The 14140-nt window shown below is 49.8% G+C and overlaps 1 long non-coding RNA gene across 3 annotated transcripts in view; it reads left to right on the top strand.

Annotated features, from left to right (window-relative positions):
- The window catches only part of LOC146771123 (uncharacterized), a 192549-nt gene extending 178666 nt beyond the window's left edge, over positions 1-13883 (top strand). For all 3 annotated transcript variants that reach the window (XR_014975219.1, XR_014975218.1, XR_014975217.1), the window contains one exon: positions 12193-13883. This is a non-coding gene — a long non-coding RNA (uncharacterized LOC146771123). The remainder of the gene's footprint in view (positions 1-12192) is intronic.
- Positions 13884-14140: the final 257 nt, after the last annotated feature.

Genomic DNA, 14140 nt, shown 5'->3' on the forward strand with positions numbered 1-14140 from the left:
GTTCCCTCCTGTCCCTTTCGTAATGCCTCAGTGGGACTTGAATCTTGTCTTAACATTCCTGATGTGCGCTCCCTTTGAGCCTCTTCACAATTGTCCTCTTCGTCTTCTAACTCTTAAGACTACTTTCCTGGTAGCCATCACCTCGGCTAGACGGGTGAGTGAGCTCCAGGCTCTATCGTCCAAGCCTCCTTGTCTATCTGTTCATCCGGACAAGGTTGTCCTTCGGCCTCGTCCTTCCTCTCTACCGAAAGTGGTGACCCCCTTTCATCTTTGGAAATCTGTCACCTTGCCCGCCTTCTTTCCGCCTCTGCATCCTTCCAAAGAGGAAGAGCAGCTCCACCGTCTGGACCCAAAACGTGCGCTCTCCTTTTATTTGGAGCGCACTAAACAGTTCCGGGTGGACGACCAGCTTTTCGTTGGCTACGTGGGTGCAAAGAAGGGAAAAGCTGTACACAAACGGACCATTTCCCGGTGGGTCGTTTTGTGTATAAAAATCTGCTATTCCTTGGCAAAAAAGGAACCGCCTGTTGGGCTGCGCGCCCATTCTACTCGGGCCACAGCGGCTACTACTGCTTTGGGACGGGGGGTCCCTTTGCAGGACATCTGTCAGGCGGCAACATGGGCTTCGCTGCACACGTTTGCCAGGCATTATTGCCTGGACAGCCAAGTCCGGAGGGATGGCTTCTTTGGCTGTTCTGTCCTCCAGGACTTTTTGGTGTGACCTTGGTTCGCAGACCCACCACCGGGGTTGGTATTGCTTGGGTATCTATTCTAAGGTGAGGAATCTAACTAACGTGTTTCTTTCAGATGAACAAGTTACTTCCCTTCGGTAACGATGTATCTGTAAGAAACATTAGTTAGTTAGATTCCTCACCGACCAACCCATCCTCCCCGTTCTGCGAACTGACATCTAGGGTTAAGGCTATCCCTTTTAGGGCCCTAGAATTTTTTGGCACCAGTGTCGGTATCTTGCATGGCTCTGCGTTCCTGGCGCAGAAGGCTATGTACAAGAACTGACGTCCGCGCACGAGGGCGGTGTCTAAGTACTCCGTCATTCCGGCGCACGACGCCGACGACGGACGCGGAGCCGCAGACGACGCCTAGCGACGCGCAAGGGTTATTGCTGACGAAAAATCTTCCGGATCCAGTCTGACGCCTGGGGATATTCTAAGGTGAGGAATCTAACTAACTAATGTTTCTTACAGATACATAGTTACCGAAGGTAAGTAACTTGTTCTTTAAGTCTATAATTTATTTCGGCTTGTGTACTAATGCCCTGTTTTAGCATTGTGAAAGGATTTCCTTTCAGCCATTGCCTACCGTCATCCATCGTTTGGCATTGGCTAAGAGGGCTGTCCACCATTTTTAGGTCTCGCCTAGCAACGCAGCGCATACGCTGCTCGCTTGCGAGAACTATTGTCTGTTTGTTTTGGAAGTAGGGTTGGTGACCGCCCTGTCTCCCTTAGGCCCCGCCCACCCGGACTGGACTCTTCGTCTGTTGCTCGTCATGCGCACTGCATCTCTTCACTTCTCCCTTCTCACGAGGCAGTGGGCGTGTCGGTACTTTAGGTTGGCACGTTGTGTCCTTGCCTCACGCTCGAGCCCCCCTTCTCTGAGAGGCTTGCATCGTGTCACACCACCGCAAACCAGTGCTTGTTTATATCCCCGCAGGATGCGAGCAGTACCAGTCCTTATTAGATCTGGAGTGAGTCAGTGGCTGAAAACACGACCGGAAGTAGACAAGGCAAACACCGCACTGGTTTATGGCAGAGGTTCAAGTGCACTTCTGGGCTGCCTGTGCACGCTGAAACAGACGCTCCTGTGAGTCCACAATCATTTCACCCTCGCTCATACACACGCATTCCTCCCTTCTTTCGCTTCCTCTATCCTCCTTTCTCATCTCTTGTTATTTCTATTTCCTTTCCTCTCCCATTTAATCATTCTCTTTAATCTCCTCTCTCCCTCTCCTGTCTCGTAGATCTTTCCTTCCTTCTATACCTCACTCGCTCAGACTCGTACGTTTCTTTTTTTTTTTTTGCATCCTATTTAGCGCGAACTCTACCCGAAGGTATTGGAGCGCGCTGTACATGAGCACCGTATTTACATTACATATTCAGGCACGGGGAGAGTAAGTGATTTGCCCAGAATCACAGGATGTGGACGCGACCTCGAGGCTCGAACCCTGGTTTCCAGCACCAAAGTCGGCAGTTTAAGCCTTATTTCTCGTATTTCTTTATTTAGCGCTCCCTCTTCCGATCATTTCGTCCACTTTGTTTCGCTTTCACTCTTTCTCTCCCCCCGATCCCATGCATTCCAATTTCCTGTTTTGTTTTCACTTTTGGTCTTTCTTCTCTTCCAGCCGGTCTCACGCAACACCCATGTGAACACAGGTCGATCAGACAAACGCTTTCATGTGGTCTCTCTCACGCAAACATACACACACACACACGCGCGTACTCCCACTTTATTTGTTAATTACGCACCTCGCAGAGTAGCTAGACCCAATTCTTTCTCCTATGTTGTGCACAAATCGGGCAGACACATAAACCTACATACAAGCACACGCTACAAAAACTTTGGTAAAAAATAAGACTTATGCAATCTGGAGAAAATGTCGTTTTTTAATCAAAGTTTTTATTCAGTTATTTTATCCCTCTACCAGACATGAATGAATTCATACATTTATGGTATAAAACATACGAAAATCTTGAGCACAATAATAAATACCTTGCTGTATTTATAACTACCTAGAATGCTTTTGTTCATTTGCCTCTTTTGCCAACCAAGCACAATGTGTAAATAAACAACCATAAGGTTCTATATAAACGTATGTTAATTTTGTAATATTACATGTTCACATAAACTCACAAAACATGGGAGTCGGAGCTCCCTGCCACCCCAGTTTCCGGGCAGAAAGAACACTAGCGCCTAGACTTGAACTGTGCGCGCCTCTCAGCTGCTGCTTGTAGAGTAGACATAATAACAATAATCCACATTTGTAAAGCGCGAACAATCACCCGTAAGGGTCTCTAGGCGCTGGGGGCCGTCGGGAAGATTAAGCAAGCTATTGCCCAGAGTCACATGGTGCTGGGCTAATCTGGCGCCGGGGATCGAACCATGATCACCCTATTCTGGAGTCAGTCACCCTGGCCGCAGTGCCACACCTCTTCCCTCATGAATTTAAGAATCCTCTCTGCCACATACCGGTGTGAGTAGGTGAAAAGATGGGCTGGGCCATGTGCTGCACCTCACATGCACTAAAGTTATCCCCATTAATGGTATCAATTCACCCAAGTGCCAGGAGTAGCGTGGGAATAAAGCGCGTGCAGGGGGTAGCTAAAGGCAGTGGCTACCCCCCTGGTTCCCGACCAAGCCTTTCACTCAGGCGCTAGCACCAGGGAAGACGCCCGTGCGAGGGTCACTTTCCACACTGTGAGCAGCTCCTCCTTCCATCCTTTGAAAATTACCAATGGAGCCCTGGAAACATTTGTTGTAACCGACATGCAGTGCACACGAGCTGCACTATCTGTCACTAGAGCATAACTCGCATCTCCAGTCACGACCTCCTAAGCAGTGAACGGTGAAATCCCACCAGATACGCAAGGTGTTAGCAATGCTCTATCATTTCATGGGTGGGAATAATCTGAAAACCGAGCCCTCAGTTTTAACTAATTTGTTCGTGAGTGTGTATAATATAACTATTTTTTTATAACTACACTGTGTGGTTCTTTTTCGTTTAACCTACACTATATGATTAGTTCTGGTAACACAAGCTGCTTAACACTCCTTCTTGACTACGCCTGAAGGTTGCTCTCCACAGCTATCATTTAGAGAGCTTTCTATAGTTGTCTTAAGACCACTAAAATCACCATAAGGGTTATGTGGATTAGTGCAAGGTGCTTCACATAAATAAGTGTGCACCATATACTAAGCCAGCCTCCTACACAGGCCCACAGGTATTACCTACAGTTCACTGTGGACCAGGATCATTGTCAGTTTGCAGTACTCCCTTTGCCCTCATCACGACCCCCAGGTGTTCACAAAAGTGATGTCTGTGATGGCTGCACACCTTTTGAAGTCGGCGTACTAATCTTCCCCTACCTCAATGACTGGCTGCTGTAGGCAGGCTTGTCCCAGGAAGTAGTCCCCTACTTTCAGACGATGGCCAACCTAAAGTCATCGGGGTTCACTATCAACATGTTGACTTCACACCTTACTCCTTCACAGATCACCCCATTCATCAAATTCTGGATACAGTACAGTTTTGTACCATTCTCCCGGACTGGAGAATTCTGGACGTTCCGGCTATAAATCTTAATGTCTGTCCTTGATCTCAATATGAGATGACTCCGAGGCCCTTGGGTTGTTGGCCCACTGAATTCTGCTGCCCCAACACACCAGGTGGCACCCAGTAGGATCAACATCAGGTACATCTGTCGACTAAATCTTGGATTTGGAGGAGGCTGGAAAAGATTTGCAGTGGTTTCTGCTGGAACCCGATGAGGTCAGTGGCAGGCCCCTCTCTTTACACCACACAGAGCTGACGGTCAGTCACTGATTCAGTATTACTGAGTTGGGAGTAGTGGGGATCACAGGCCTCTGGTCTCCAGCTGAGACTCCTCGTCATTTTGTTAGTGTTGGGGGTGATTATCTTCGTGTTGAATGCATTCCTAACCATCATCAAAAGATGCATGGTGGGTTGGTGGTGTAGGTCCTGTGCCAGAAGGCCTATGGCTCTGGATGTGATTGAACCCCCAATGGATTGCTCTAGTTGTGAACCACCCTGCAAGGTATTTAAACGCCATTGTGAACAAACTCAGCTGCAGGCACCTAGTAGATCATGAATGGCAGCTGCACCCAGAGGTGGCACAGGGCATCTTCCCGCTATGGGAAGAACCCTCTCTCTTTTCATCACTGCCAAGACCACTGCCGAACACGCAATGTCAGCAGTTTCTGCTTGCTGGAGTTTCCAAAACAGGTCTCTCAAACCAAAATACAAATTTTCTCCATCTCCATCTCCATCTCCATCTCCATCTCCATCTCCATCTCCATCTCCATCTCCATCTCCATCTCCATCTCCATCTCCCTCTCCCTCTCCCTCTCCCTCTCCCTCTCCCTCTCCCTCTCCCTCTCCCTCTCCCTCTCCCTCTCCCTCTCCCTCTCCCTCTCCCTCTCCCTCTCCCTCTCCCTCTCCCTCTCCCTCTCCCTCTCCCTCTCCCTCTCCCTCTCCCTCTCCCTCTCCCTCTCCCTCTCCCTCTCCCTCTCCCTCTCCCTCTCCCTCTCCCTCTCCCTCTCCCTCTCCCTCTCCCTCTCCCTCTCCCTCTCCCTCTCCCTCTCCCTCATTGTGCATACCGTGCAGTCATCTGCACTGGGTTCCAGCCCAAAACCATCAGGGCAATGCAAAAGCACGAATGGCCTTATTCTTTCTAATGGGCTCTTTCCTTCTAGAAAAGTCCCAAGTCAAGAGATTTGCTCTCTGGTCATTTTCATCTGCTGATGGGCTCTGCGTTGCAAGACGCAGAAAGCAATTGACGTCTGTGCACATAGATGGTGCCTCAATGCAGCTCTGCTCGTAATGGAGTTCAGCACAGAGCTTCACAGCAACACATACTCGTGCACAGGAGTACTGCTCTAGAGATTTCAGGATCCAGTCTGATGCCTGGAGAATATTCACGAGGTGAGGAATCTGCAATTAGAGGATCCACCAGAAAGATTGTTACCCAAGGTAAGTAACTGATTCTTTTGATTTAATTTGCCATCGGTAATATTGCCTTCATTGTGCATGCTGATTATCCAACTTCACGTATGCAAGATGGCATATGCCAACCCCCAAATTAACTTCAAAAACTATTTTTGGGAGGTGGTTGACCATGCATTGCCTAATGCTAGCCTTCTGAAAAATTTGTAAAGATCACACCTAGTCTCCTTTTAACACAGGTGTTTCCTGTTTTAAGATCTATATTTGTTTCAATTACATTTTCATTATTCCACATTATGTATTCTGTTTATGAGCTACTTAAGAGGTTCTAGAGTGTCCCCTTTTTAACCCATGTTGGCGGTATTTCCAGCTCCATAAAGTTGAAAGGTATCCATCTGTTATTGTAAGTGACCATGTGCAGTGAATTACGACCTAGATCTAAATCTGTGCATGGTTTCATTAATCACTGTGGATTCTTGTACCCAAGTTGATTCTAGGTTTGGTTATTTTAAGTTGTCATGTTTCTATCACATCACCCCACTAGCCATAGATGGGTAATTCTCTGATCATTGAGGATGGAGTGTGCCTTAAGAATATGACTGTAGGCAATGGTGAGGTTGTTGTGATAGCATGTACTGTGCTGTCTCAGAACTATGCTGGTCATCCCCAAACCTCCCAACTTGCATGTGCTTGTCTTAGTTTGTATGCAGAATTGAAACACTATTTGATATGAAGAGGGCAAGTGTTACCTACAATAATGTGGATCTGATCTTTGGTCTTTGAATTCTAAGGCTTAAGGCTGTTGTGCTATTGGAGGTGATAATTAAGAAACCTACTACTAAAATAGGCTGATTAGTGTCCCTAGTAACATTTTGAGTAAGACTGTGATACACTAAGCTCTATTCTGCAGCTTAAAAGGGTAACATCACCATCTGAAAGAGACATGTTAGTGATAGATTCCTTACCTTAGAATATCCCCAGGCGTCAGACTGGATCCGGAAAGTTTTTTCGTTAGCAGTACCCCAGCGCATCAGTAGGTGGCGTCGTGCGGCGCAGTCGTATGCGCCGAGATGACGTCACGGACACTACTTAGGCGTCACCCTTGCGCGCTGACGTCAGTTCTTCCTTTTTCCACGCCAGTAAGCGCAGATCCGGTTAGAGCACGTACCGCAGTCACTATTTGACTATCTTTTTGAGACTTTTTTCTCCTGTCAGTTGTCTACTCTGGTGCATGTAGGGATGCCTGGTTTCAAGTCTTGTGGGGCCTGCCATCGCAATATGTTGTAGCGGACCCCCACGACGTCTCTCTACTGCCTGGAGAGCGTCCACGACTCCCGGGCCTGCATGGACTGTTTGGCCATGGCCCTGAAGGCCTTGCGGGAGCGTCGCCGGAAGCTTTTTGAAGTCCGGCACTCCTCCCCGTGCCGTTTGCGGTCCAAGGGCCGCTCCAGAGAACACTCGCGGGGCCACCATCATCGCTCCTCAGGCTCCAAGTCTTCACCCTCGGATTCGGGTAAGAGACGATACAAAAAGAAGTCGAAGCGTTGTTGCTCTCCGATGTCCCCCATCCCCCCCCCCCCGTCAATCCCCATCCCCCCCCCCCCGTCAATCTACGGATGCGGACGAGGGGGACAGGGGTTCTGCCCCTGCGGCTCCTTTGGAGCCTGGGAGTCCCGCGGCCTACCCACCTTACCCGGGTCATATGGTCCTGCGCTGCCGCAGTAGGTATCATTTGTCCCGCCCCTGCCCCGGTTTTCGGACACTTTTGTCCCTACCTGGGATCCGCACAGGGACACGGCGCCAGTTCAGTGCTGTCCGGAGCCGTTCCCGGTGCCGTTTGTTCCTTCCCCGGTCCCTGCCGCCGCAGCATGTCCCACATGCGGCACAGGTGGAGGATGACTGGGAGCGGTCCGAGGACCCTCTTGCCCGCCAGTGGGACTCCAAGCAGGACTGGGCGGACGAGTTAGAGGACACCGGTGGCCTCGATCTCTCCTCTGACCCGGGGTTTGCCTCTCCTCCGCCTACCATGGAGGAGGGTGCCTCGTACACGATGGTGCTTCGTCGGGCCGCTGAGGTGCTCCACCTTGATCTACCTACGGTGGCCCTGAAAACTAATCTCCTCACTGAGGTGCTCCAGACGGCGTCCACTTCGTCGGAGCCCCTTCTGCCATTTAACGACGCCCTCACTGACGTCTTGCTGGGCACTTGGTCGCAACCAGCCACAGGGGCCCCGGTGGATTAGAATGTCGCCAGACTTCATCGCCCGGCGCCGTGTGACCCTGCCTTTCTGACCACTCATCCTATGCCCAAGAGTTTGGTCATCCAAGCTTTAACGTCCCAGAGTGCCTTTCCCACGGCTCCGCTGGATAAGGACTGTAAGAAGCTGGAGCAGTTCGGCAAACTGTTGTTCTCTTCAGCCAGCTTAGGGCTGAGGTCAGTGAACATTGCCTGCCTCTTGGGCCGCTATTCCCACACGGTGTGCGATGCCGTTGCACAGGTGTTGCCTCAGTGTCCTGTGGAGGCCCAGGCTGTGCTGTCTCAAGCTGTTGCAGAGGGTAAGGATGCGGCTAGGTTAGCCATTCGGTGTGGTTTGGACACGCGGACTCTGTAGGTAGAGCCATTTCTACGACTGTGGCGCTTCGTCGCCACGCCTGGTTGAGGTCTACCAGGTTCTCGCCAGATGTACAAAGCTTGCTCATGGACATGCCCTTTGATGGCACCCGCCTGTTTGGCGATAAGGCGACAGTGCGCTGGAGCGTTTTAAGGACTCGAGGGCTACGGCTAAGTCCTTAGGGCTTTCAACGAAAAGCCCAGCCACTCCTGGTTTTCGTTCCTTTCGTGGCAACGGCAGGGGCGCCAGGCACGTTCCTTCAGCAAGCCTGTGCAGAACCAACCGCAGCGGGGACGCGGCTTCTGCATGGGGGGGGGGGTCTGGGAATCAGCGTGGGGGTCAATCACCCACCGCCCCCACTGCTTCTGCCACCAAACCTTCCTAATCCAAGCATTGTGGAGCACCCCACGCCAGTGGGTGGCAGGATCCGCCATCACCTCCCCCACTGGCCCGCTATCACATCGGACACGTGGGTGCTGCAGATCATCCGCAAGGGTTACTCCCTTCCCTTTCAGTCCACCCCTCCAGCCATGCCACCTCAGTACCACCGCATGTCGGGGGATCCCTTGGACACTCTCCAACAGGAAGTTACGACCCTCTTGGCCAAGGGGGGTCATCGAGAGCGTTTTGGGTCCGGAAGTAGGGAGTGGTTATTCCCACTACTTTCTGGTCCCCAAGAAGAACAGGGGGGGGGGGGGGCTGCGTCCCATCTTGAACCTCCAGAATGTCAACCACTCCTCCGGGAGGAGAAGTTCAAAATGCTGACTCTGGCTCAGGTCTTGGCTGCCCTGGAGACTGGATGATAGCGTTGGACTTGCAGGACGCATATTTTCACATCCCCGTCCTGCCAGGCCACCGGCGTTACCTGCGGTTCACGGTAAGTCACGAGCATTTTCAATTTGCAGTGCTCCCCTTCGGCCTTACCAGCGCCCCTCGGGTGTTCGCGAAAGTGATGGCGGTGGTCGCAGCTCATCTGCGCAGGTCAGGGGTGTCAGTCTTCCCCTACCTCGACGACTGGTTGTTGAAGGCGGGCTCGCCCCAGGCAGTCGTCTCCCACCTTCAGTCTACTGCCGACCTCCTGCATTTGCTGGGGTTCTCCATCAACGTGCCAAAATCGCACCTGAGTTCCTCCTAGCAGCTCCCCTTCATAGGAGCGCTTCTGGATTCGACGCGGTTTCGGATTTATCCTCCCGAGCAGCGAGTCCGGGATATTCAGGCTATGATTCCGATCTTTCAGCTTCTATCCCATATTTGTCAGGATGACCCTCCGGCTCCTGGGCCTGATGGCCGCCTGCATCCTGCTGGTGCAACATGCCAGATCTCTTATGCAGGCTTTGCAGTCGGACCTGAAGTTCCAGTGGGCGCAGCATCAGGGCAACCTGTCCGATCATGTCCAGATCTCGGAGGGCACTGCACGACAATTGCAGTGGTGGCTCACGAATCGCGATTGGGTCAATGGCAGATCCCTCTCCCTTCCCCAACCGGAGCACGTAGTGACGGATGCGTCCCTCCTGGGATAGGGAGGCCACTTGGGAGAGGCGAAGATCAGGGGACTGTGGTGCAGGTGTTCACGGACAACACCACCGCCATGTGGTATTGCAACAAACAGGGCGGGTGGGGTCGTGGACCTTTTGTCAGGAGGCTCTGTGCCTCTGGACATGGCTGGAACATCAAGGCATTACCTTGGTGGTTCAACACCTGGCAGGTTCTCTGAACGTCAGGGCGGACGAACTCAGCCGCCGGTGCTTGATGGATCATGAATGGTGTCTGCACTTGGACGTGGCGCAAGGTCTCTTTCTACAGTGGGGAGAGCCTTGATTAGATCTATTCGCCACCGAAGAAAACGCTCAATGTCATCAGTTCTGCACTTTGGAATTTCCAAGGCGGCACTCGCTCGACGACGCCTTTAGTCGCGAGTGGAGTTGCGGTCTGTTGTGCGCCTTTCCGCCTATATCACATCTGCCCAGAGTGCTGGAGAAGATTCGGCGCGTCCGGGCCCAAGTCATCCTTTTGGCTCCGGATTGGGCACGAAGATACTGGTATCCCCGATCCGCCTGTCTCTTCGAGTGGATCTTCTGTCACAGCAGCAGGGGACGATCCTCCACAGGAACTTGTCCAGCCTCCACCTCCATCCGTAGAGATTGAGCGGCGACAGTTGACAGCTTTCGATCTTCCTCCCGAAGTCTGTGATGTCATTCTGGCAGACAGGCATCCATCCACTAAGATGGTGTGCGCATGCCGGTGGAACAAGTTTGTGGCGTGGTGCACAGCAAAGTCTGTGGATCTCCTTTCTGCCCCTCTTTCTGGGGTCCTTCTTTTCCTACTATCCTTGGCCCGGCAGGGCTCCGCTCTGGGCACTGTCAAAGGTTATCTTTCGGCCATCTCTGCCTTTCTGAGGCTGCCAGATCAACCTTCTCTCTTTAAGTCCCCGGTTGTTAACCGTTTCCTGATAGGCATTACGCACACATCCCCCCCCGTGCCTTTTTGTAATGCCTCAATGGGACTTGAATCTTGTCTTGACCTATCTGATGTGCGCTCCCTTTGAGCCCCTTCATAACTGTCCTTTACGTCTTCTCACTCTCAAGACTGCTTTCCTGATAGCTATCACCTCTGCCAGAAAAGTGCGTGAGCTCCAGGCTCTTTCTTCTAAACCACCTTTCCTTTCTGTTCATCCGGACAAGGTGGTTTTACGGACCCGTCCTTCTTTTTTGCCCAAGGTTGTCACACCCTTCCATGTTGGGCAGACCATTACCTTGCCTACCTTCTTTCCGCATCGTTCAAAAGAGGAAGAGAGGCTCCACCGTCTGGACCCGAAACGTGTGCTCTCTCTCTATCTGAAGCGCACACAGCAGTTCCGGGTGGATGACCAGCTCTTTGTTGGATACGTGGGTGCCAAAAAAGATCGGGCAGTGCACAAACTAACCATCTCTCGTGGGTCGTTCTGGGCATCAAAGAATGTCACTCGTTGGCTAAGGAGCCTCCTGTGGGGCTGCGTGCCCATTCTACCAGGGCAACGGCAGCCACTACTGCCTTGGGACGCGGCGTTCCCTTGCAGGATATTTTATCTGGCTTCTACGTGGGCCTCGCTGCACACGTTTACTAAGCATTTCTGCCTTGACAGTCAAGTCCGGAGAGGCGGCTTCTTTGGCCGTTGTGTTCTCTGTGACTTTCTGGTGTAATCTATTCGCAGACCCACCACCGGGGTTGGTATTGCTGGGGTGTCTATTCTAAGGTATGGAATCTATCACTAACGTGTCTCTTTCAGATGCACAAGTTACTACTTGTGTAACGATATATCTGTAAGAGACATTAGTTAGTGATAGATTCCTTACCGCCCCACCCATCCTCCCCATTCTGCAAACAGATTTCTAGGGTTAAGGTCATCCCCTTTCAGGGCCCTAGTTTCATGGCACCAGTGGTCAGTTTCTTGCATGGCTCTGTAATCCTTGCGCGGAAAGTCATGTACAGAACTGACGTCAGCGCGCATGGCTGACGCCCAAGTAGTCTCCGTGACGTCATCTCGGCGCATACGACGCCAGCGGAGCCGTATGACGCCACCTACTGACGCGCAGGGGTACTGCTAACGAAAAAACTTTCCGGATCCAGTCTGACGCCTGGGGATATTCTAAGGTAAGGAATCTTTCACTAACTAATGTCTCTTACAGATAGATCGTTACACAAGTAGTAACTTGTACGTTAAGTAGTATGTTAAATTAATTCTGATATCTTTGCAGCAACCACTGCTTTACTTAGTGTGTACAATCCAAGTTCATAGTATTCTTTGGTCTTGGTTTTGTTGCTCAAATTGATGCCGTGTGTTGCATTACCACTGAGTAAATTTCTTGCCATTCTGTTCTAACTCTTAAATCTTTTTCTCCTCTAGAACTGAATGTGGAAGATGACGTTTGGAGTGTGTGTGGCCGAAGAGTGAAGCCTTTGGGGGAAAAAGCTAGCTGACATATTTTTCTTTGTTCTACTTTCACTCGGAACGTTTTTTAAACTCATCAGGTGCATCTTTATATTCCATACAATGCTACCAGTCCCAGTCTCTGTGTAACTTTTCATGGTCCAATTTGATATTGTAAGGGTGAGGGAGGGAAGAAAAGGTAGATTTTGAATTATTTAAAACAACGTTCAGTATGTTCTGAATACAGGAAAGACTTACACAACCTAAATGCGAGTTCTCTTCCCAAAGGATGACCAAGATTACATGCTGGCTCTGCCTTCTAAACAGCAGAAAACCCTGAGAGTATTTTCCCTCTTGTACAGTGTGAACTGAAGATGCTCTTAAATAATCCCTTGCAAGGCATTGATCCTTTTCATTTTTTGCAGTTTGGCTCCAGTATTCGGTCTTCTGGGCAACAGATAGGAGATGCAGATATGCTGCTGTTTTTCTATTAGTAGGTGGCGTGCTTTTGTCTTGGATTGTCCCCACATCTCCACTCTGATAGTCACACTAAGGTGCTGACTTGGAAAAACCCTTGGGCACAATAGGAGGCATCCCACCACCCCACCCCCCCCAACCTACCTCTAGTGTAATATCTCTCAAAAAGTAAATAATTCAATGAAGAGTCCCTCCTCGCATGCCACTTTCCCAGTATATACACGTGCAAGAGCACAGGAGCATACAGGTTAAATTATGTTTGTACTGGTTTAAAAAGAAAACAAAACTGTATGTATTGAATGCCATCAATTATATGAACCCTCAAGCACCTGTGATGCCCTATAGTCGAGCAAGAGTTTCCACCAACTCTGGCATGAGTTATTGTAATATAATGCCTTGATAGACTTGCCACAGCAATATGAGGGGGGTCACGGGGGAGGGGCTGTGTCAACACCACCCTTAAATTCTGAGGCCAGTTTCTTGTAGCTGAGTCACGAAAGAGAACAAGTCAGCTGTGTGAAGGACTGCACTGCATGTATTTTATTTCTGTACTTCTCTCCTTCAACCAGCATTCAAAAAGATGAGATAACACAGTATGCTCAATATTGACAAAGCAACTGATCTCCACCCTGATGATTCTGGCAAACTCAGAGCATATTCTGAACAACGGAGGATGTCTGCTTTGGTAATCCCTGTACATTTTGATCGTACAACTTGTGCACAGTTAATTCTTAATCACTGTGATGGGTCCTCAGCATATGTGCCTCTGTCGAGAACCGACAGTGTTGGGAGTGTTGATATTGGCATGTTTCATTTTTTTGTTTGCTGTTTTATTCCCCTTTTGGGCAGTGTAGGCTTCTGCGTCCATCCCTTTGACATTTCCTCCTTGCTCTTTCTTCTCTTCTTCCTCCATTGTTTTCTTAATAAATTGATATTTTGTAAAACAGATTCTGTTGTACCAAAAGATGTTTTGCAGTTTCATTGAATTTCTTAGGCAAGCAATTTGTTTCTTTTCATTTAATTTTTTTTTAAATTTATCAGGTATTTTTTTTTATTTTTTATCCCAGTCCCATTCAGCCCTGTTCTGGTTTTTGGCACCATCAGTATCAAATGTACAAACGGTTCTTGCTAACCAACACCAGGTATATCTGATGTTCAGATGAGTTCCAATAAAATAGGTTTTTTTTTCAGTGTTCTGTCTTTATTCTGGCTTGGTGGTCTGAATACAGCATATTCTGCCTGCCTGTGCTTTTTGTTTTTTTGAATATGGGAAGAACATGAGCTAATTTCATTAACTTACAGTGGTTTCGTTAATGCTATTTCCATCTATTCATAGCCCTGTGTTCTCCGTTATGCAATTCTTCACTGATATTCCTTGGTATGTAATACCTTTGCCCAAGAGCTGGATTCTGGATTGCTTTTGCAGAGAGGAAAATTCGCCTCTTTA

The sequence above is a fragment of the Triturus cristatus genome, unplaced genomic scaffold, assembly GCF_964204655.1.
Source record: "Triturus cristatus unplaced genomic scaffold, aTriCri1.1 SCAFFOLD_222, whole genome shotgun sequence".
Taxonomy (NCBI): Eukaryota; Metazoa; Chordata; class Amphibia; order Caudata; family Salamandridae; genus Triturus; species Triturus cristatus.